This window comes from Arvicanthis niloticus, chromosome 1 (genome assembly GCF_011762505.2).
Source record: "Arvicanthis niloticus isolate mArvNil1 chromosome 1, mArvNil1.pat.X, whole genome shotgun sequence".
Classification (NCBI taxonomy): Eukaryota; Metazoa; Chordata; class Mammalia; order Rodentia; family Muridae; genus Arvicanthis; species Arvicanthis niloticus.
The window spans coordinates 39,662,465-39,682,993 of NC_047658.1; the positions used below are offsets into that span (position 1 = coordinate 39,662,465).

The 20,529-nt window shown below is 46.9% G+C and overlaps 1 long non-coding RNA gene across 1 annotated transcript; it reads right to left on the reverse strand.

Moving 5' to 3' along the window:
- Nucleotides 1-2,723: 2,723 nt before the first annotated feature.
- Nucleotides 2,724-20,462, reverse strand: LOC143442640 (uncharacterized). Its single transcript, XR_013110979.1, has 3 exons — nucleotides 16,156-20,462; nucleotides 14,641-14,748; nucleotides 2,724-5,689 (listed from the first exon to the last, which is right to left on the reverse strand). It is a non-coding gene; the product is annotated as an uncharacterized LOC143442640 (long non-coding RNA).
- Between the last annotated feature and the right edge of the window lie 67 nt (nucleotides 20,463-20,529).

Below are 20,529 nucleotides of genomic sequence, written 5' to 3' on the forward strand. Positions count from 1 at the left end.
CTTTCTTAAACAACTGGGACTACTTGCCCAGGGGTAGCATCATCTCCTGTAGGCTGGGTGCTCTCATGTCAATCATTAATTAAGACAATGCCCCACAGACTTACTTACAGGCCAATCTACAGAGGCATTTTCTCAATTGTGGTTGCAACTCTAACTTGGGTCAACTTGACATAAAATTACCCAACATAGGTTTATGTGTCAGCTTGAATGGGCTGTGGGCTGCCTACTTATTTGGCCAAGAATGATTCTGGATGTATATATGAGATGTTCTAGGTGAGGTGAATATTTAAATTGGTAGAGCAAATGAAGTAAAAAGACCTAAGTGAGGATGGGCCTCATCCAGTCAATCCAGAAGTCTTCAACAGACAATGAAGAGTGATGCTTCTGTGAGCAAGAAGGAGCCTTGTGGTCTGCACAATGGCTTCTCTTCTCTGTTTGGAGTCAAAGAGAAACACTGGGTCTCACAGGGTCTCAGGTCTGCTAGTTTCCAACTAGAATTACACCATTATCTCTCCTGGGTTTCCAGCCAGAGAACTACAGAATCTGAGACATGTCAGTCTCCATGGCTCTATAAACCAATTCTCTAGAATAAGCTCATATATGGTATAGAGTGCTTGGGTGTGAGCACGCATGTGTGTGTGTGTGCATGCTCTAGATTTTCCTTCTCTAGAAGATTCCTGTCAGTACAGAGAATGCTGGTTATAATGGTAGAAAGGCAGAATTGCCCTTCTGGCTAAAAGGAGACAGGTGGACAACCTGAAAAGACAAGTAGGGTGGCCCTTTGGATGGGAGGAGCTTGGGACAAGGACATTCACGCCTAGTCCCGGGGCCTTGTGTCTTCATCTCATATATCTTTGCCATTGCAGCAAAGCCCAAGGTCTAGGAGGCCTTGATAAATGGGACTGATACTGGCTTTGTTTTCTCTCTGTCAGCATTCCTTCTACAGAACACTGCCCCCGCCCATGAATATCAGCTCCCTAAGAAACTTAGACCCATCCTTCAGCCCTGAGGATGCAGCCTTTTAGCAGGTCACCCCTAGGAACCTCCATACCAAGAAGGCCCAAGACTCCATGTCAGGGACTCCTTCCCCTCCCCACCCCCCCGCCCCGTCTATTCCATTGTCACCACTGAGCAAGGAAATGGGGTCTCGATAGCTCCTGTGGCCTCCATAGGCTCAGGACCATCCTCTCTTCTTAACTAGCCCCATTTCTTGGGAAAGGTAGTACCTGCAAAGAATGAATGAGGTCTAAATTAGAGGTCAAGGCAGGGTAGAGAGTGTCCTGTGAAACAGCCAGGGAGCAGCTGAGGATGATTTCTTAGTGGAGGAAGGCATCAGGGTTCAGCATGGCTAAGGACAAAGTGTATGCATGTGGGACCACTAACAGGCAAATGCCTCCCGCCGTCAAGAGCGCTCGTTAATTCCTGCATGTTAAAATGGAGACTCTAGAGCCTACAACTAGCCATTCAGCTAGCCTGGGTGACCAGCAAGCTACAGGGATGATATATACCTCTGCCTTCTATGCTCTTCAATTACAGACGTGTTCCACCGGGCCTGACTTTTCACATGGGTGCTGAGAATCTAAAATTAGGTCCTCATGCTTGCTTTCATGGCAAGCACTTTACCAGATGAGCCATCTCCCCACTCCACTTCCTACTTTCTTATTTTTGTTCTTTAAGACAGGTCTTACTATGTAGCACCCTTTGGCTGGTAACTAAATATGTAGGTCAGACTTAGCCTCCAGTTTGCAGCAATCCTCCTACCTCAGCCTCCCAGGCATGAGCCACCATGCTTGGCGTATAAAACTCAAGACGTCAAGTCCTAGCATACTGTCCAGTTTTGCACTGTTTATTTTTGCCACATGATTTCTCCCCATCACTTCCTTCTCATGTTATAGCTTCATCAGACAGATGTACACTTCTTCAACCTTCCCCCATTGACAGACACTATCTCCTTGCAGTGGCCTGACACTAGACATTTCTTATGCTTACCAGTGAGACGGAGCCTCTGGGTCTATCACACAGTCCAGGATTTTGTGGATTTTGTTTCTGCTGAGTCAGAAGGGCCTTCCACAAATGTATGACAACTTCTGATGGACTTCATTAGGGTGTACAAAGTTCTCCAAGATCACATCCCTGCATGTCAGAGCAGCTCCAGCCCTCATGCTGTTGAAAGCATCCCATGGAGAGCATCCCATGGAGAGCTTTCTACAGGAGGAAGCTGCCTGGATGGTAAGCTGGAGCGGAAGGGCCCTGAGGTCTCCTCGGGATAATTCACTTTACAGAAAGACTGTGCTGTAAGAGTCAGCAGTTTCAACAGCTTTGCCAAACCTCTCTATGCACCAAGCAAGTGAGCCCCCAAGAGAGCCACAGCTTGTTTGGGAGGGAAGAGGGAAGGCGAGCCAGGGTAGCTGGAAGGGTGATGTCAGCCATGAGACTTTGTAGGAGTCTCCCTGAACATAAGGTTTCCACGTATTTCCAGTTGTCTGCTACAGAGGCATCAGCTATCTAGTGGCTGAAGGTCGGTTAGGGCCACGAACTACCGGAAGTTAACGTGCAGTCTCCCTATTGGTTGCTTCGAGAGAGCAAGTAGACAGGAGTGACAGCTGAACTAACCAAGGAAACCACAGCTGTATCTTGGTGGGAAGGTGGGGGGGTGAGGGGCGAGGGAGTGGGGGGGTGGAGGGGAGTGGGGGAGTGAGGGCTGGGGGGGGGGAGTAGGGGGCAGGGCTCCTGAAAGTCAGATAGCCCTTTGAGGTAAGGCGGCCGAAGCTATGCTGAAGTTCTTCCCACTTGTCAAAATGAAGACCTTTCCCAGATCCTTTCCCGGTCGTCTCCACCCAGCCACACACGTGCACAAAACATCTGCATCCTCTAAGGATGTTAGCTTCATTATTATTAATATCATTTTCCTTGTGGTTTTGACACACATTCCCCAGCCCTTGTGGACTTTCACAAAGATCATGAGAATTACCCCAAGAGGGAGATCTGGTCCCAACATGATTTACAGGGAAAAAAATATGAAAAAGTTGCCTACCTCATAAATATTCATAACAACCTCTTTAAAATTCACAGCACAGAGCTTAGTGAGTTGCTACTCTTCCCCTTGGGATAGCCCACTTGGCTCTTCCCCTGAAGTGCATGCCTTCCTTGCTTTGTAAAGTGAAATTCTGCTGAACTGTGTGTCTCAGCTAAACACTTCTCAAGAAGAGAAGAACATGAGAAACCTTCCTGGTACAGTGGTTACTTTCTGTGGTTTCAGGTACCTGCCGTCTCCTGAAATCCATTAAATGGAGACTTGCAGGAGTAAAGAACTCATATGTTTTTAAGTTGGGCACCACCCTAAGCAGCACAATGAAATGTCAGGCAATCCCACCTTGGAAGGGGTGCTGATTCGGACTGCGCGGATATCCTTGCTGTCTCACCATTGTGTGGAATGTGTTTTTTTAAGCATTAACTGTTTAACATTAAGAAAATCAGAATTAGGTCGGGTAGTGGTGGGGGGGGGAGGAGAAGGAGGGGAAGGAGGAGGAAGACTTGAGCCAGTTGTCACCACACAGGCTCCAGAAGAGAGCCATAGAAGGAACAAGGGAAGAACTGCTCCTTACATCTGGACCTATGGGGCCAGAAGAAGCCATGTAGACTACAGAGATCCACAGAAGGAGACTTAGAACCTCCGTCCGGTCTTCCTCTGTACTCCGCCGAGAATTGGCCCGAGCTCCCCATTCCCCCCCCCAAGTGGCGCCTACTAAAGCTGGAAGGATATGAGAACTTAACCTTTCAACAGAGCTCAGCAGCACTGGCAATTCACTCCCTAAGTATTCAGTTCCTGTTAATCTCCACTCCTGAAGATAGGCCTCATGCTGGTTTTGCTTTCGCTTGGGTACCACTCAGCTAGGTTTTCAAGATGGTTGCTTCTGTCTCTCCGCCCACCCAGTTTTCTATACCGCACTCTGTGCTCTCCAGCTAGACACCTCCTCATGTTCCTCCCCTTGTTCCTACTTTATCACACCCTGACCCCTCCCTTTTTATAAACCCAATTATAACCTTCTATAGCTAAAAAGCTATTGCTCCTTACAGCATCCTAACTGTCCTCTCCTAAACATTTTATCCACCTTGATTTTCTTTCCAAAGTCAACCTAGCATTTAGTGCTTGTTCTTGCTCACCCTAGATCCCTCCCATCCCTGTTAAATCTGATGCTATTTCATGTTGTCCTTGATTGTTTATCTACCAGCAGTTACTGAAGTCAGAGGGATCACTGTATACTATTTGCATAATGGTGGGACCCAGAAGCTGTGGCTGCTCTCCCAGGTAACATACTCAGGGAGTGATACACAGCCTACGCCAGGAACTCTGAGCACAAAGGCTGAGGAGGCTTTGAACTACACATTCAACTCTACCACCTCTGGGTCCCACTTGAACACTGCAAATATCTTAACTGAAAAAAAAAAAACATATAGTAGATAATAACATAAAAGAAGTAATGGAATAATGTCAGACGTATAAAATCTCAGTGCAGTGACCTACAAAACACACACAACAACATTAATTCCTCCAAAAAAGTATTAACCAGGTGTGTGGGGAGGATTATTAACTTTACAATAACAACATCTAGTGAGAGTGAACTGGATGAGATTCCAGACAGAGGACACAATGGTCTCCAGTGTGTCCAAAGATACAAACAATTGAATGAAACGTGGAAGGTGATGAATTATATAAAAGAATTCAGCAAAGGGAAAATGCTGGAGACAACCCAACCTGCAATCCCGGAAGTAAACATTCGGAGTGAAGTCTCAGCAATCAGATGCATCCAGGAGAAACTAAACTGTCTGAGCTTGAAGACAGCCCAGCGGGGGTGACGTTAGAATAAGAGAATACCACTGGTCATGTCGAGGTGCATGTGGCACTTGGAACTGACAAAACCTACAGCTGACGGGCATAGAAGAAGGAGAAGAATCTCATCTTGAAGGCATATGACACATTTTCAGAAGAATCAACAGAAAATTTTCCAGGATCAAGAAGAGAGATACCAACCCAGACACAAGAGAGAGACATTTCAGCCGTGAAGAAAAAAAAAAAAAAAAAAGACAAGAAGGACTCCCTCCCCCATCATAGTTAATGGAAAAAGTATATTGACACAGCATAGAGAAACACCAAGTCCTGTATAAAGACAGGCCCATCCGAGAACAGCAAGTCTGTCAATTGGAACCTTAAAAGCCAGGAAGGCCTGGACAGATGTATTTCAAATTCTGATAGATAACTGCCAACATAGATCGTTATACCCAGTAAGCCTGACATCCATACATATACCCTGGATATACTTTCTCTCTCTCTCTCTCTCTCTCTCTCTCTCTCTCTCTCTCTCTCTCTCTCTCTCACACACACACACACACACACACACTCTAAACCTCATCACCTATCATGAGACAGGTGGTGGATTGGGCACCTGTTATCCAACACAGCCCAAAAATCTGAGTCTCTTCTCTCCACGAAGTTCCCTGGATACTCACTCAGTCTTTTCCATCAAGTGGCTGAGGTCAGACAGAGGGATGCGATGAGCCCAGGACGTGGCATGTGAAGGTGTTGTTGCTTTACCAGTTCCAAGGAGCCCATGAGATCCTAAGCTCAACCAAATACATTTCTGGTTTGGTGTCCCGGCCCAAGCTGCTGCTCCGGTCCGAGGGTCAGGGTCTAGCAAGAGAGAGAGTGGGGATGAAGGGGAAGAGACTCGAAGAATGGAGACAAGACAGAGGTTCCGATCAAGTCTCAAGTCTCCTCTATTGAAAGGAAATCCGGGGTATTTATACACTTTGCCACGTGCCTTGTAGGTGTGGATACCATGTGTGCCATGTAGCTGGGGGCACTAACAACAAACAAGATGTGTGGGCAAAACACGATGTTTATCAGACTGTGCTCAGCTGTTGTAGGCTGTTGAAAACAAGTCTCTTGTCAGAGTATATGGCTGGAGATGGCTACAAAGATGATAGCTGCTTTCTGCTAGGAGTCGGCTCCCAACCGTTTGGGGTCACTTAAAGCTTATGGCTAAACATCGGGAATCCTCCTGTTCACAGTATTTCATTCAGTTTTTTTTTTTTGGAGGGGGGAACTGCTGTGGTTTGGTTAAACATTGCCTGGGGGCACAAGCCTTAAAGCTGTGGGTCTCAGGTTAGTGAGGTATATCGTTGAAGGGGATTGTGGGACTCTTATCCCTTCCTGTCTCTCTCTCACTCTCTCACTCTTTCTCCCTCACCATGAAGTGTTCTGCTTCCTTGTTCATGGCTGCCATGACAAACTTTCTCACCACAGCTCCAGAGCAACAAAATAAATTAACCATGGACCAGAGCTGTGTGACTGATAATTCCGGGGAAGAAGCTGTGTCTGCAGAGACATTGATCATAACTGCAGTGACATGGGGAGGTCGGATTGGAAGTGCCTTATCCTGGGCTAGTTCTAACCCTCCGGAGCAGCCACTCCTTGACCACCTCTGTGTTAGAACTAACATTGTGTAGTAAATTAAAAACAAACAATGACAACTTTAGAATCTATTAACTTAACAGACCCCATCAACCTGAAAGCCAAGAATGTTATCAGAAAATATCAGGTTGTCTCTGATTCCTGGGAGAAAAAGGGCAAAGCTTCCCTTTTAGTTAATATGGGTCCACTGTGCAGGGGATGTCATGGGTTGTCTGACTACTTAGGAGTTCCGAAAACTCCCTTTCAGGAAGGAGTGCTGACTCCCAGTCTTAGTCTGCCTGTTATCTCTCTGGAGCACGAGTCAGCTTTGGAAGGAAAAAGGTGCAAGAAAAAAGTGGAGAACACTGGGCATGAGAAGCCCAGAGGACAAACCTAGTGAGAACCTCAGCGATTATGCACCAAAATGAACCTCTTTTGTTCTGTGTGAGACAGAGTCTCTATGCAGCCCTGCCTCTGCCTCCTCAGTGCTGGGCTTAAAGGTGTGAGCCACCACACTGGGCCCATGCCCATTCTGTTTTAAAGTTAATGATCTTAGTTATGTGTTGCAGAGTGGAGAGCTGCCTGACACAAGGACTTTGCTCTGCACCACAGGTCCTCATTGCCTTTCCCCTGAAGTAAAGGGTGCTCCTGCCTCATGACCCCATCCCTCCTCCTGAGAGGGAGAGCCTCCTCCTGTGAGAGAGACTGTTCCTGCAGCCCTCCTGTAGTCTTAGCTCTTGCTGATCGGCCTGTTAATGTTAACATTAATATGTGAGACGCATAGACTGAAATTCTTGGGAGAGAAGTTACCAGACTCCAGTGAATCTTTGCCCACCCTGAGCCCAGGGTCCCTGTCCCTCCTGTTAAGGAAGCTAAATCCTGTCAGCTTCCTCTCTGGTAACTGTGAGGAGCCTGAGGTCACACCTGGATTGTCTTCTTCTCTTACCATGGTGACAAGAATATCTGACAGAAACAACTTAGGAGAGGGAAGGTTAATCTTGGCCCACAGTTGCAAAGATGTCACTCATCTTGGTAGTGAAGGCACAGGAACGGGTGAAGGGAAAGGGTGTGTCATTCACCTCATTCTGACAGGAGGCAGGAATCTGAAGCAGGTGCAACCTTCAAAGACCCCTCACGGCCATTTTGGCCAGCCAGGCCCCACCTCCTAAAATCCACAGCCCTTAAAACAGTGTCATAAGGTGGCAGAAGAGAGCACAAAACATGAGCTGTAGGGAGTCTATGTTCAGTGACTAACTCACAGGCTCATAGATCAGTCCATCACCCGTTCATAGCTGCTGGCATGAGACACACAAGAATCCTGGGACAGAAGGCAGGGCCTTCATCACTTATTCACAACAACAAAGGAACTGTGTGTTTGTGTCACATTGTACCCTGACCCTCTAGTCATTTCCCAGGGCTCAAAGACAAATCAGCATGACCTCTGGATGAGTTTCCCATGACAGAAGTGTGTGCCATCAAAGTTCTGAAGGCCAGATATCTGGACTCAAGATATGCACAGGGCAGCTCCCCCCAGAATCTAACTTTCCGCTGGCTTCTGGGATGGGGTGGTAGTAAGCAAGCTTGACCTGTGCTGTCGTGCAGACACTCCAGCACTGTAGTCCGGCCATGTGTCTTCACATGACTTTGTCTCCCAGGGTTCCCCGTCTCTCCTTATTAGCATACCAGCCATTAGCCTTAAGGTCCACACCAGTCCAACAGGACCTCATGTAAAACTGACTACATCTGCAAAGACCATATGTCCAACAGATAGGTACCAGGGGTGGTCAGAACCAGAATAGAACTCTTTGGGGGACATAAATCAACTTATGATATCCTCAAATCCCATGAGGCAATGATGGACACACAGACAACACACGTGTACAGTACACAGTGTTCTCTCTACAGGAGCTGAAAGCCATCTGCACAGCTCTGCACAGAGGGTGATTCATCTTTGTCCTCCCAAATAGCAAATAAACCCGCCCTTGTTCCACAGCAGGAGACAACCTACCTTCCAAGGTCTTTCTCTCCACAAACATCCTTTAAAAGATAGAGCCAAAGGAAGCTATTCTTGTGATATACTTACAAGATGGGCCACTTCAGGACTGACCCACAGAGATCTGTCTCCTATAGGATGCAGCCTCTCTGGGGAGGGAGATGCCAGGTCAGCCTCCTTCTAGGTGGGGTACCTAGAGTCACCATAGAGGATGTGGCCTTGTCCCAGCTTGCTACTTCATCCTATTGTCCTGCTTGCTTTCCATGGGACAGACTGAAGAGTCCAGTGAGATCTCCTGATGAAACCTTTGTCCCTTTCCTCCCCTCCTGGCAGGAAGAGACAATGAGTGGCCTGGGACTTCCGAGAGCAGCAGGATCTGAAGACCCCATCTTCACACTACAGTAGCCAGGAGACAGCAAGCCTCCTTACCCTTATGTCAAGCTCTGAATTTGGGAATTGGGGTGGAGTGACCTCAGGTAGACTCCAACTTTTCATGACTCAGTTTCCCTACCTGTAAGACTGCCCTGTGCCTTGGGGATGGAGAGATTGCTCAGCAATTAAGAGCACTCGGTGATTTTGCAGAGAACATGCTTCAATTCCCAGTAGCCACATGGCAGCTTACAACCATCTGTAATTTTAGTTCCAGGAGCTCTAACACCTTCTTCTGGCTTCTCTGGGCACCAGGCATGCATGTGGTACACATGTGTGCAGACAAAACACTCATATACATAAAATAAATTTAAAAAAGAAAACAGAAAATAAAAATTGCCATGTCCTGGCATTGTGGTGGTGGTGGTGTGCAGCCTGGACACTCCACAGTGCCTGGAAAGTGGTGAGCATGGAAACAGTTGGGGTGTCCCCCCACCCCCACCCTGCTAAAGTGCAGAAGCCACCCAGGGTGAGTAGAGTCAGCAAAGCTCAACCTCCAGCCTCCTCCAATGATGCTAGCACAGAGCCTTCGAGTCAGGGATGGTGGTGGGCACCTCCCAGAGCATGTAAAAGCATGGATTAACCATGGATGGACACAGGCCAGGCCTGCCTTCCTTCCTTCCTTCCTTTCTTCCTTTCTTTCTTTCCTTCTTTCTTTCTTTCTTTCTTTCTTTCTTTAATGTTGAAAGTAGTAACTTTAAATTTATTATTATTATTTTACTTATTCACTTTATTTCCCACTCATTGCCCCCCTCCCAGTCACCCCCTCCCACAATTCTTCCCCCTCCCCCTCTCCCTCTCTTCTGAGCAGGTGTGCTCCCCTCAGCTATCTCCCCCAACCCTGGAACTTCAATTCTGTGAGGCTAGATGCATCCTCTCCCGCCGAAGCCAGACAAGGCAGCCCAGCTAGACAAACATATCCCACCTACAGGTAACAGCTTTTGGGATAGCCCCCGCTCCAGTTGTTCGGGACCCACATGAAGACCCAAGCCACACATTTGATACATATGTGTGAAGAAGCCTAGGTCCAGCATGTGTATGTTCTTTGATTGGTGGTTCCATCTCTGAGAGCCCCAAGGGTCCAGGTTAGTTGACTCTGGTTTTCCTGTGGAGTTCCTATGCCCTTAGAGGTTGCAATCCTTCTTCCTGTTCTTCCATAAGACTCCCCAAGCTCCACCCACTGTGTGGTATGGGTGTCTGCAGCTGAGTCAGCTGCTGGGTGGAGCCTCTCAGGACAGCCGTGCTAGACTCCTGTCTGCAAGCTTAACAGAGTATCATCAATAGTGTCAAGGACTGATGTGTGCCCATGGGATGGGTCTCAGGTTGGGCTGGTTATTGGTTGGGCATTCCCTCAGTCTCTGCTCTGTCCCCTGTCCCTGTATTTCTTGTAGACAGGATAACTTTTGGGTCCAAAGTTTTGTGGGTAGATTGGTGCCCCTATTGTTCCACTGGGGTTCTTGGCTGTCTACAGGGGGTAGCCTTGGAAGAGATAAAAATCTGTGATAAGGGAGGCGCCCAAGAATCAATAGAGGTGTCCTTTGCTGTGACTCACAGCATATGGAACCTGAACAGGCCTTTTAACAGAGTAAGCAGGAAGTAAGGTGTGGATGGCTTTGGAGGATGGCCACCTGCCTGGAGTCTTAGTTTCTCCCTCTGTCTCTCTGTCTCTCTGTCTCTCTGTCTCTCTGTCTCTCTGTCTCTGTCTCTCTGTGTGTGTGTGTGTTTGTTTGTTTGTTTGTGTGTGTAGTCATCACAACCAGTCATTGTGAGAATGAGGGAGGGAGGGAGAGATGAAGGGGGGAAGCTCTGTGGTGTCAAATCTTTCCTAGTAAAGTTCCCATCAGCAGCAAGCCCCCAAATAGATCCTTCTGTGGGTGCAACTTTAATGCTCTCCATGGGTGGTGGCACAACTGGCCATCTAGATGGAAAGCTGCCAAGCTGGGCTCTGTGTGTATAATATACAAAAATCAAGTCAAGGACCATGGAAGATTTGCAAGTAAGGAACAAATAGGTAACGGGATTCAAATCTTCGAACAAAGGCAACAGAGTCTGTATGCAAATCCCCTGGCAGGCCAGGCAACCTGAATGCTGTAGCAGATGAGCTGGGGCAGAGGGATATCTGAGAGGCAACCTCGAACTAAGCTGGTTTATGTACACCTGCAGGAAACCATTTTCTATATAGGACCAGAAGGCAAAGGATACATATCTAAAGGATATGTATCTGCTAGGTTGGATCGTATGAAACAGATGTTTCTATTCCATAACAGCGAAACGTCAACCTCACATGGTTCAAGCTAATACTCACCCGGAAGTGTGTGTAAACAGAAGGCAACAGTAACATAGTCTCCAGTCGTCTGCTCCACACCTGCGTCCTTCTCAATAAGACTCCCTGGTCCTACTCAAGGTAGAAATTTATTTAACTCAAGGACCAAGTTCCCCAACCTCACTTACTGCTAACTATAGTTTTGTTGATTTCTGATAAATAGGTGACAGTAGAAGTCTTGGGTGTCACAGCCAGAGTCTCTCTTTAGAGATGGAGTATGCTTTCTGTGTGTCTGCTTCTCCACAACTTCCTGGAGCAAGGATATTGCACATAGCACCCTAGCAACCATCGTGGGCTAGTGGGGCTGAATACTACATCTGTTCCCAAAGGAAACTGAAAGAAAATACTGGAAGACATTTGCATCACTGATACCCTTGAAGAGTCCAATGCCAACCTTGAAATGCCTATCTATGTCCTGTCTTATTTATTTATTTTGCTTATTTATTTATTTTCCTTCTTTATTTATTTATTTTACAGAAGACATAATAAACTTCTAATTTCTTGGTTTCTCTGCTCCATGCCACTGTACCTAATGCAATTAGCACTGTGGTCCACAGAGGAGCAAACCCAAATGACAAGCATAGAGAGATGCTCAAACTTGTCAGTGGTGCAAATTAAACAATGTATCACTCATGTTCATCAGACTGGTGGAAAAGGAAGTCAATGTTAGTGTGTGCTGTGCACAAAGATCCAGTGAGAGGGGGTTATCAAATGCACTGCTGCTGAAACATGGATTCTTATCGTTTCTGGAAAGCAATCTGGCAACACCTATTTAAATTCAAACTACATATACCATCATTCTGGCAAGCCCCCTCCCAGAAAATCTAAAAGCATGAAAATATATTCTCTCCCTCCCCTCCTCCACTCGTGTGTGTGTGTGTGTGTGTGTGTGTGTGCGTGCTTCCTAGTTTTGCATGGAGGTTCCCTGAAAAGGTTTGTGTCAAAGAAATATGTGAGGGAAATACATGAGCTCTGGGTCATTGACCTTGAGTGACATTGTCTCAGGTGTGACTCCTCTGGAAGCATGTTGAGTCTGAGGAGTAGGGGGATTGCTGGGAATCGATAAGAGAGGTTTCTGTCGAGTGGTGGGGCCATAGCTCCCTAGGCTCTTATAATACTGCCCTTTCCCCTGTCTCCCAGATGGGACTATGGCTCTAGTCATTATTAATCTCTGGGTTGTCCTGATGCCTCCTCTATCTGTCTTCTCCACTCCTGTGATGCCCATCTCTTTGCTGTGACTGCTCTTAGATAAACCCTCTCTGCCACTGAGACTTAACTTTCCACGACCCTGTGATGTGGAAGGTGAGGCCAGAGCAGATCCTCAGTGATGGGGGGTAGGTGTCCTCCATGTTTAAAGAGACCATCTTCTCTGTGGTTCCATATTGGTCCAATATGCACTCAACAATTATATTTCATAAGGTGTGATGCTGTAATCATGTGGCAAAAAGGGAGCCACTCTAAAGAGAGACACCCATATGCCTCCCTCCCGCTATCAGGCTACTGAAACAATGAATCCCAAGGAACTAGGATCTCCCAGAGGCTCATGCTGGGAACAGGAATGGCTGAGACTTTGGTCACAGTCCAAGAGCTTATCTTTCAGAAAGAGGGATGTCACAGTTTGCAAGGACAGCCTAGGAACAAGAGGCTGAGACAATTAAGAATCACTGATCTGGGCTGCTTAGCTAAACATACCACTTGCCTTCAGTTTAAACTGAAATTTCATGTCAGGACCCTGAAGATGGACTTGGGTGTCACTGGATTTTCTGTTCCTCTTCCTGTTGTGCTGAATTGAATACATCCTCCCTCTGCTTTTTAGCATCCTGAGTCTCTTTGATTGGCTTAATGAGGACAAGTGTCCAACCCTGGCTTGTTAGACCCCATCCAACTTCTGAGCAATCTAACACTGGGCATGGTTTGTGTGTGCACATGATACATGGGATTGATGTCTGTTTTAGGGTAGGAACAGTTAGCATGGGCCCTGGGGGAGTTTGCTGCTATGTATAAGTGAGGTTACCCCCATAAACTAGGAATCCCTGGGGGCTCACTTCCTATGAACCATCTTTGGTAACCCAAAACTCCCAGCAAATAGTCCCTGCATATAGCAATCCATTGGACACCCTGAATGGTCTTTGTGGGATGGAGGTACAGCCTGTGATCTCTGTTTCTGCACTCCCCAGAAAGGGGAAAGGGCAGTGCTTATCACTTCCACCTGCTCCTCAATCTGGGTGAGCCACTCACATTCTGGCCTCAGAAACACCACGGGGAACAGCTCCTACCCTCTCCTTTCTGGTAGAAGGGCCCCTGATCTTCCTCTGACTTGAGAGGCTGGGTACCTGGCCCACGTCCTTGCTGTGCCTGGTCCTACCACCAGGGGGAGAAGGCAGTGGTGGGGCAGAGGACCAGAGCTAGGAAAGGCAGGGATGGGAAGATACATGGGTATCTTAGGCAGTATCCTCAACTCTCTGCTTCCCTATGCCAGTCTCTGTCACTGTCAGCTGTTGGCTTGACTCCCTCCTGACTGAAATAGGTCTATCTATATCAGTTAAACAAGGCTCTTAGAGAGAAAGCCTTGGCCAGGGAAATCTCTGGACACTGGATTTCAGCTCCAGCAGGGGGGCTCCAGAGCAGGGCCATCCCATAGAATATGTACCAACATGTGTTTATACTTCCTAGTAGCCACAGTTTAAAAAAAAAACTAAAATAAACTGGTGGAATTCATTTCAACAGTATTTTCTGTAACGTTATGTCTCATAAATGGCACTTAAGTTATACAGAATAACACTTAAGTTATACAGAAAGCACTTTAGACTGTTTCTGTATACTGACTACTTAAAGCCGAGGTGAACCTAGGATGACGGCTCAGCTGGTAAAGGCACGTGCCTCCAAGCTCCTAGAGAGGGCAGATGGTGGAAAGAGAGAACACTCAAGCAAGCAGTTCTCTGACCTCCTCACACGCATCGTGACACTCGCACATGAATGTTCCTCAGTCTGAGCAGCCCTCATTCAAAGGTTCAGTGGGCCTGTGTGGTGAGTAGCTGCCTTGCCAGGGTGAGAATTTTTGATAGGATGGCTGCCTCCACAACACTCATTTCACCATGAGCATGAGCAAACCCACCACTCAAGTAGAGCATACAGTCTTTTTAAAACTATGGTTCAGTGTATGGTATGCTCACCTAACATGCCTGAGGCCCTGGGTTTGATCCCAACACTCATAAAACCATGCTTGGTGGCTCATACCTGTAATCCTATTACACTATTGGTAGAAGCAGGAAGGTCGAGAGTTCAAGGTCACCTTCAGCTATGTGGTAAGTTTGAAACTAGTTTGAGAGCAGTGGTGAATCCATTCTCTCTCCTCCTTCCACTTCTGTAGTAACAGCACAAACGGACTGTTACTATAGAATACTGAGATGAGGTAATTTATATAGGGCAGAGATGTTTTCTTACCAATTCTTGAGGTTGGGGAGTCTGATAGCAAGGTGCCAGGAGGCTTTGTTGTCTGCCTGGGCAAGGGGAGGCTTCTCTGCTTCAAAAGATGGCATGTGTTTCTGGGGGCTGGGGATCAAGAAGAGCAATGTTTTCTCTCAGCCCAAAGTAGAAAAGCAAGCAATCTGATTACCACTAAGTTTTTATTTTTCCCCAACCTAATATTTTTATTAATTATCTGAGAATTTTATACAACACACCCTGATCTCACTTGCTTTCCATTCCTCCCAGGTCTACCCTCCCACTTTGGCACCCTCCCTCCAAAAGAACCCCAAAACAACAACAATAACAACAACAACAACAACAACAACAACAACAACAACCCAAGTCCAATTTGTGTTGCCCATATACTCACTGGAGCATGGCCAAGCTCCCAGTGGCCTGCCCCTTAAAGAAAGCTGAGTCCTCCCACCCAATTCAGAAGCCAACTGTGAACAGATACATTTCAGCATCTTATCACAATGTAACAGCCCTGGCTGTCCCGGAACTCACACTGTCGATCAGGCTGACCTTGAATTCACAAAGATCCGACTGGCTCTTCCTCCTGAGTGCTGGAATTAAAGGCCTGAGCTACCACTCCTGCCTCTCTTGATCACAGATTTTTAAGGACTCTCTTCAATAACTTTCTGTCTAGAATGTTTATCTGTAGTGGGCCTTCTTAAGTGAGGGCTTTAATCCCGTTACTCTATAATACAGAGAACACCTGTATCCTAGAGGGCCCCAGCACTAACATGCAACTCTCTGTCTCTGAGTTCAAATATTCCAAGACTCCATGTAAGTGGAGTCATAAGATATTTTCCCTTTTCTAATTGGCTTTACTTTTCTCAACATAATGTCCCCAGGGGACATCCATGTTGTAGTGTGTATCGGAAGTTCCTCCCGTTTCAAGGCTAAGTAATATTCCATGTATGTGTGTCACATTTGCTGTATCCATGCACCTGTTGGTTGGTGCCCGCTGGGCTGGTCCCGACATTTTAGCTCCTGTGAGAACTGTGCCGTGTGCATCTGGCAAACAGACCTGCTTTCAAGCCTCTCTGTTATGTGCCTGGAAGTGGTCTGAACCATCTAAGTCTATGTTTAATTATCTGAGGAGCTTCACATTCCTTTTAACTCAAGCTTATTGAGAAAATTTAAATCATTAAGTTCATCATCTTTGAGTGCCATGAAATGAGCTTTGACCAGTACTGCGCCTGAGATTAGACCATTGCTATTTTTCCCAGGAAGTTCTTCAAGCTGCTTTGCAAACAAATCCCATTCCCCACTCCACCTCTGCCTCCATCTCTGACAACCCTGGATCTGACTTCTGTTTCTATTCTCTTGCAAACCCCACAATGTCATTTAGAAAGTCTAGTTTCTTTCTCTTGGTGTTGTGCTGAGATTTGGTTACTTTCAATTCAAAGGGACACTTTCCGAAGGGAAGTGCTACCATCAACTTTGCCATCCACGGATTGATCTGGATGGTTATGAATAACCCACCCGTGTCTCTTTTTGTTCCGGTCTTCATGTCTTGGGTAAACACCAATAAAGGAATCAGCATGGCCATCTTTTCAGGAGCCCTAGGTCTTTGCAGCATTGCCATAGAGTACTGATGTCGTAAGGAAATAGGAGAATTGGACCTTGCTTAGATTCAATGGATCTGCATGACAAGTGATCAGAAGACTGATGGGTGCCCCATCTTGAGGAACCTGGGAGGAGACAGGGCCCTGGAGGTGTTGAATTAGCCTTCCAAACTTGGATATAACTCCCAGATGCTGGAGCTCAATTCAAAGGTTCAGAGAAAGTTGAAGGACTGGAAAAATGGGCTGAGGGGAGACCTTGGGGATGAGGTCTTATTCCTCACAGAACTAAGTGGGGGTGTCAAGCTCCACCTCAAAAATCTTGAAATGCCTACCCACGGCATACAGAAAGGAATGTGGGTGTAACTCTGAGGAAACTGAGCTACCCTAAGGTGAGGACCTTCAGTCAGCCCTGACTTGCATCAGGCAAGAGTGAGTGGCCTAAAGTAACCTTGTGATGGTCCATGGGAAACCTCTAAAACAATCCATCCCAGAATGCATTGCGCTCCCCAAGGAAGTCTGAAGGGCAGTGACTCCAACTGACATCTACTTAACACAGCTCACCCTGTCCAACAGGTTCCTGTCTCCAGGTACTTCCCTGAGGACAACTGAGTGTGATATAAATGAATCCATAGACAGGGGGAATTAAACTTCACCTGACAAACCTGTCTCTGTGTAGAATAAGGCTGGGCATTCTAGATGTTCCTGTTAGGTCCCAGTCTCCATCAGTTTCAGTCGCTTTGACAAAGTGCCTCAGACTCGTTTCCCACAGTTCTAAGAAATGAAAGCCCGAGTCAGGGTGGTGAGGTGATATGGTTCTGGGGAGGGCTGCCTTGTAGGCAGCAGACTGCTGTCTCCTTTTAAAGAATCTAAGGTAAGCTCTTCACAAAGGCACTGACCCAGTCCCCTCTTTAAGACTCTACCTTCTAAAAGCTCACCTCAGAGGGTAGGATTTCAATAGGAAGGAAAGGGGACACAGAAGTCAGTCCAGGGCAAGCCTGAATATGAATTTCTTTAATGGAAAATGAACGTCTATGCCTCTTATTGTATCTTCTTGAGGATGTGTAGCCAGCATGTCCCTCTTACGTTATGAGCTGGGCCTGCTGAACACTCCCCAGGGATTATCCTGGCAACATTTGATCTTTGGACTAGCAGGGGTTATATCAGATCCCAGCCTATAGATGAGAAAACTCAAGTGTGAACACACTTCCTGTAGGTGCTAGGTGAGAGTGCTGGGTTTAGAGTAGGACTCTTTGACTTGAGAGCACACGGCGTGAATCACTGTGATGGATGGATAGCTCCTTAGAGCAGGCAAGATGAAGAAGGCAAATAATACAACTCAGACCACAGTCGCTTAAAGAAGGATGCCATGTGCCTGTGCCTGCTACCCCCTGTGTCTGCAGAGTGGGGCCATGGGAACTTTTCTCTTCATACGATAAGTCAGTTCTTCCCAATCAATAGCCTTTCTGTGTTGGTACCAGTGCTTCAGGATTAAGTGAGTATGGTTGATCCCATTCCATGACGGAGCATGAACGATTGTCCTCCTCTGTCCCTCACCGTTAGGAACATTCTGGTAGCTGATCTTCTAACAAGTCCCAATCACTTCACCAGTGAATCTGTAAGCTCAGAGTCAGACTTTCAGAAGACATCGTAGTGTAAAAGTGACCGCTTGCTGATCTTACAAGTGTTCCCATTTAGGCTCACTCCCCTGCTTGCCCAACCATATTCCACAGAATACACACGATAATGTTGTGCCTTTCCTGTGTTTGTGACCTAGCTTGAAGCCATTTGCGTTTCCACACCTTTGTACAGAATATAAGTTTTTTTTCCATATTTATGAGTTATTTGTATGATTTGGCAATTTTTCTGTCTTTTCTTGCTTAGATGTGAATGCTTTTCATATGTTAAAGATCTGAACATACCAGAGATGGCAAACATTTCTATCAAATTTACAATAATTTCTTTAAATTTTCTCTTTTAAATTTCTTCGTGTGTGTGTGTGTGTGTGTGTGTGTGTGTGTGTGTACACTCACATGTGTGTGCCGACATGATTGCATGCATGTTCATGTGTGTGTGTGGGCACATCTGTGTCATGGCTCATGTATGGCAGTTAAAGGACAACTTCAGAGGCCTGTATGCATTCCAACATGCTTGAGGCAGGATCTCTTGATGTTTGACACTGAGTGCTCCAGGCTAGCTGGCCTCAAAGCTCCCGGGGCTTCTCCTCTCTCCACCTCCCATCCTGCCATGGGAGCTATAGACCTGCACAGGGATTCTAAGGATTCAAACCCAGGACCTCATGCAGCAAATGCTTTATCCACTGAGCATCCTCCCCCTCCCCCTTTAATTTCTTAATGATATTTTATGTAGAAAATACTACATATTCCCACCACAGAGTTAGCGCCCTCCCATGAACACTGGTGTCATCCTGGCGAGGCCAGCTCTGCTCCTTGTTTGTTTTTCGAGACAGGGTTTCTCTGTGTAGCCCCGGTTGTCCTGGAACACACTCTGTAGACCAGGCTGGCCTCAAACTCAGGGATCCACCTGTCTCTGCCTCCCAAGTGCTGGGAACAAAGGTGTGCGCCATACCACCCAGCAAGAGTTTTATCTCTGACGTGACATGTCAACAAGTAAAAATCAGAGACTCTCATTCTTTCCCCTCTATGGGAAGAAGGCTGTGTCCCAGCAGCCACTGGATTTTCCTGAGTCGCTAGAGAACACATCACTGTCCCTGACCATCTTGGCTGATTGGTCAGGGTTGCCATGGTTACTGACAGCCATATGGGCCTCTGTGAAGAACTAGTCATTTCTGCTGGAGCTTCATGAGAAGTGTGTACAAAGTACACAGACCATGAGCGAACTGTTATGCTTAGAAGTGCAGAGCATGTCCAGACACGAAGAGAAGGAAAGTGACTTTACTAACAGTTGTGCTGTGACAATAGACATACTCTGAAATTGTTCCAGGCAGGACTGGATGGCCATCTCAGGCATTGGGGATAATACAGAAAGGGGGCAAAGACCAAAAAGCTTAGGGACCGGGTCAGGTTCATAGATAGTAAATGTGCAACTGGCTTGCGACTCTGCTTCTATCCTGCCACAGCTTGTGGCTACTGCTACCTGCTGTGTGGCTTGGGGCATGTTCCCAGTGTCTCTTAAATCTCTCTCTCCGAAATGAAAAGATGAAGCTTTTGAAATTCCATGGCAGTTCTGTTCAGCCCTGGAGTTTGGAGCCATATCTGGAAAGCTAAATAGTTGGACCCTGCTACCTTGCATCCTGTATCCCAGGAGGAGGCTGGACTTGGGAGGAGACATGTTTGACAAGGCTTGGAGGATATCTGAGTGACACCTCTGCTGACTGAGTCGGTCTCCACTGGCTTGGCATCAGAGCAATGGACCTATTCTTGTGGCTGGGCCCTTGGCCCACTTAATAGGTGGGACATACTTCTCATACTTCTCAGGCAGCCTCATCCAAACCTGCAAACTGTCACAAACCACGAATACCTCAGTGGGGAACACGTAAGTGTGTGTTTGAGGGAAATGTTGGGTATATTAGCAAGGTTAGCCTCCTGGGTTGTGTGGCAAGGTAAATAAACACCAGATGTTTAAAGCCAGAAAGAAGGATCCTGTGGCTGGCAGAGAGGGCCATAACCCGGTGCCTTCTTGGCCTTAGACATTTAGAGTAAGACTTTTAGTTTTATTCTAAACCATAGGAAGAATTTCTGGGGTCTTGTTCTAATGTTGATTCCCAGAGAGGCTTAACACCCTGGTTCAGCTGCCAGCCATCTGCATTCTTTGGTGTATGGCCGGCCCATGTCACTTAGTTTCTTCCTTATTCATCGGATGAGTCTTACTCCATTAAGGATTTTAGTCTTTGTTACAAAACAATGTCACAGGTTCTCCTCCCTCTTCCACATAGCAGGGACTCTCTGGCTAGCCAGATGATACATATTCTCGTTTAGCCAATTCTGGTCCGTGTTGTCACAGCAATATTTTACATCCCTAGTCTTTTGTTTATCTCTGGGTAGGGGCTGGCAACCATTCGGCCCCTCTAAGGATACTGTGTTGAAGATTCAGGGTCAGGCTACCTGGGACAGGCCTCCCGAGTGGCGCGCCGCCGTACTGGATATGTTTCTGGCCGCGGATCAGGACACACATGGGTCAAAGGTCTCTCCTGCCGGGAAGAAGACCGAGGCTTAGCAGAAAGCCATAGCCACCGCGAAGGAAGCCAAGTTTCACACAGGGCACAGAAGGGAAAACTAGGCACAGCTGGGAGAAACCGACAGAGGAGCAAAGG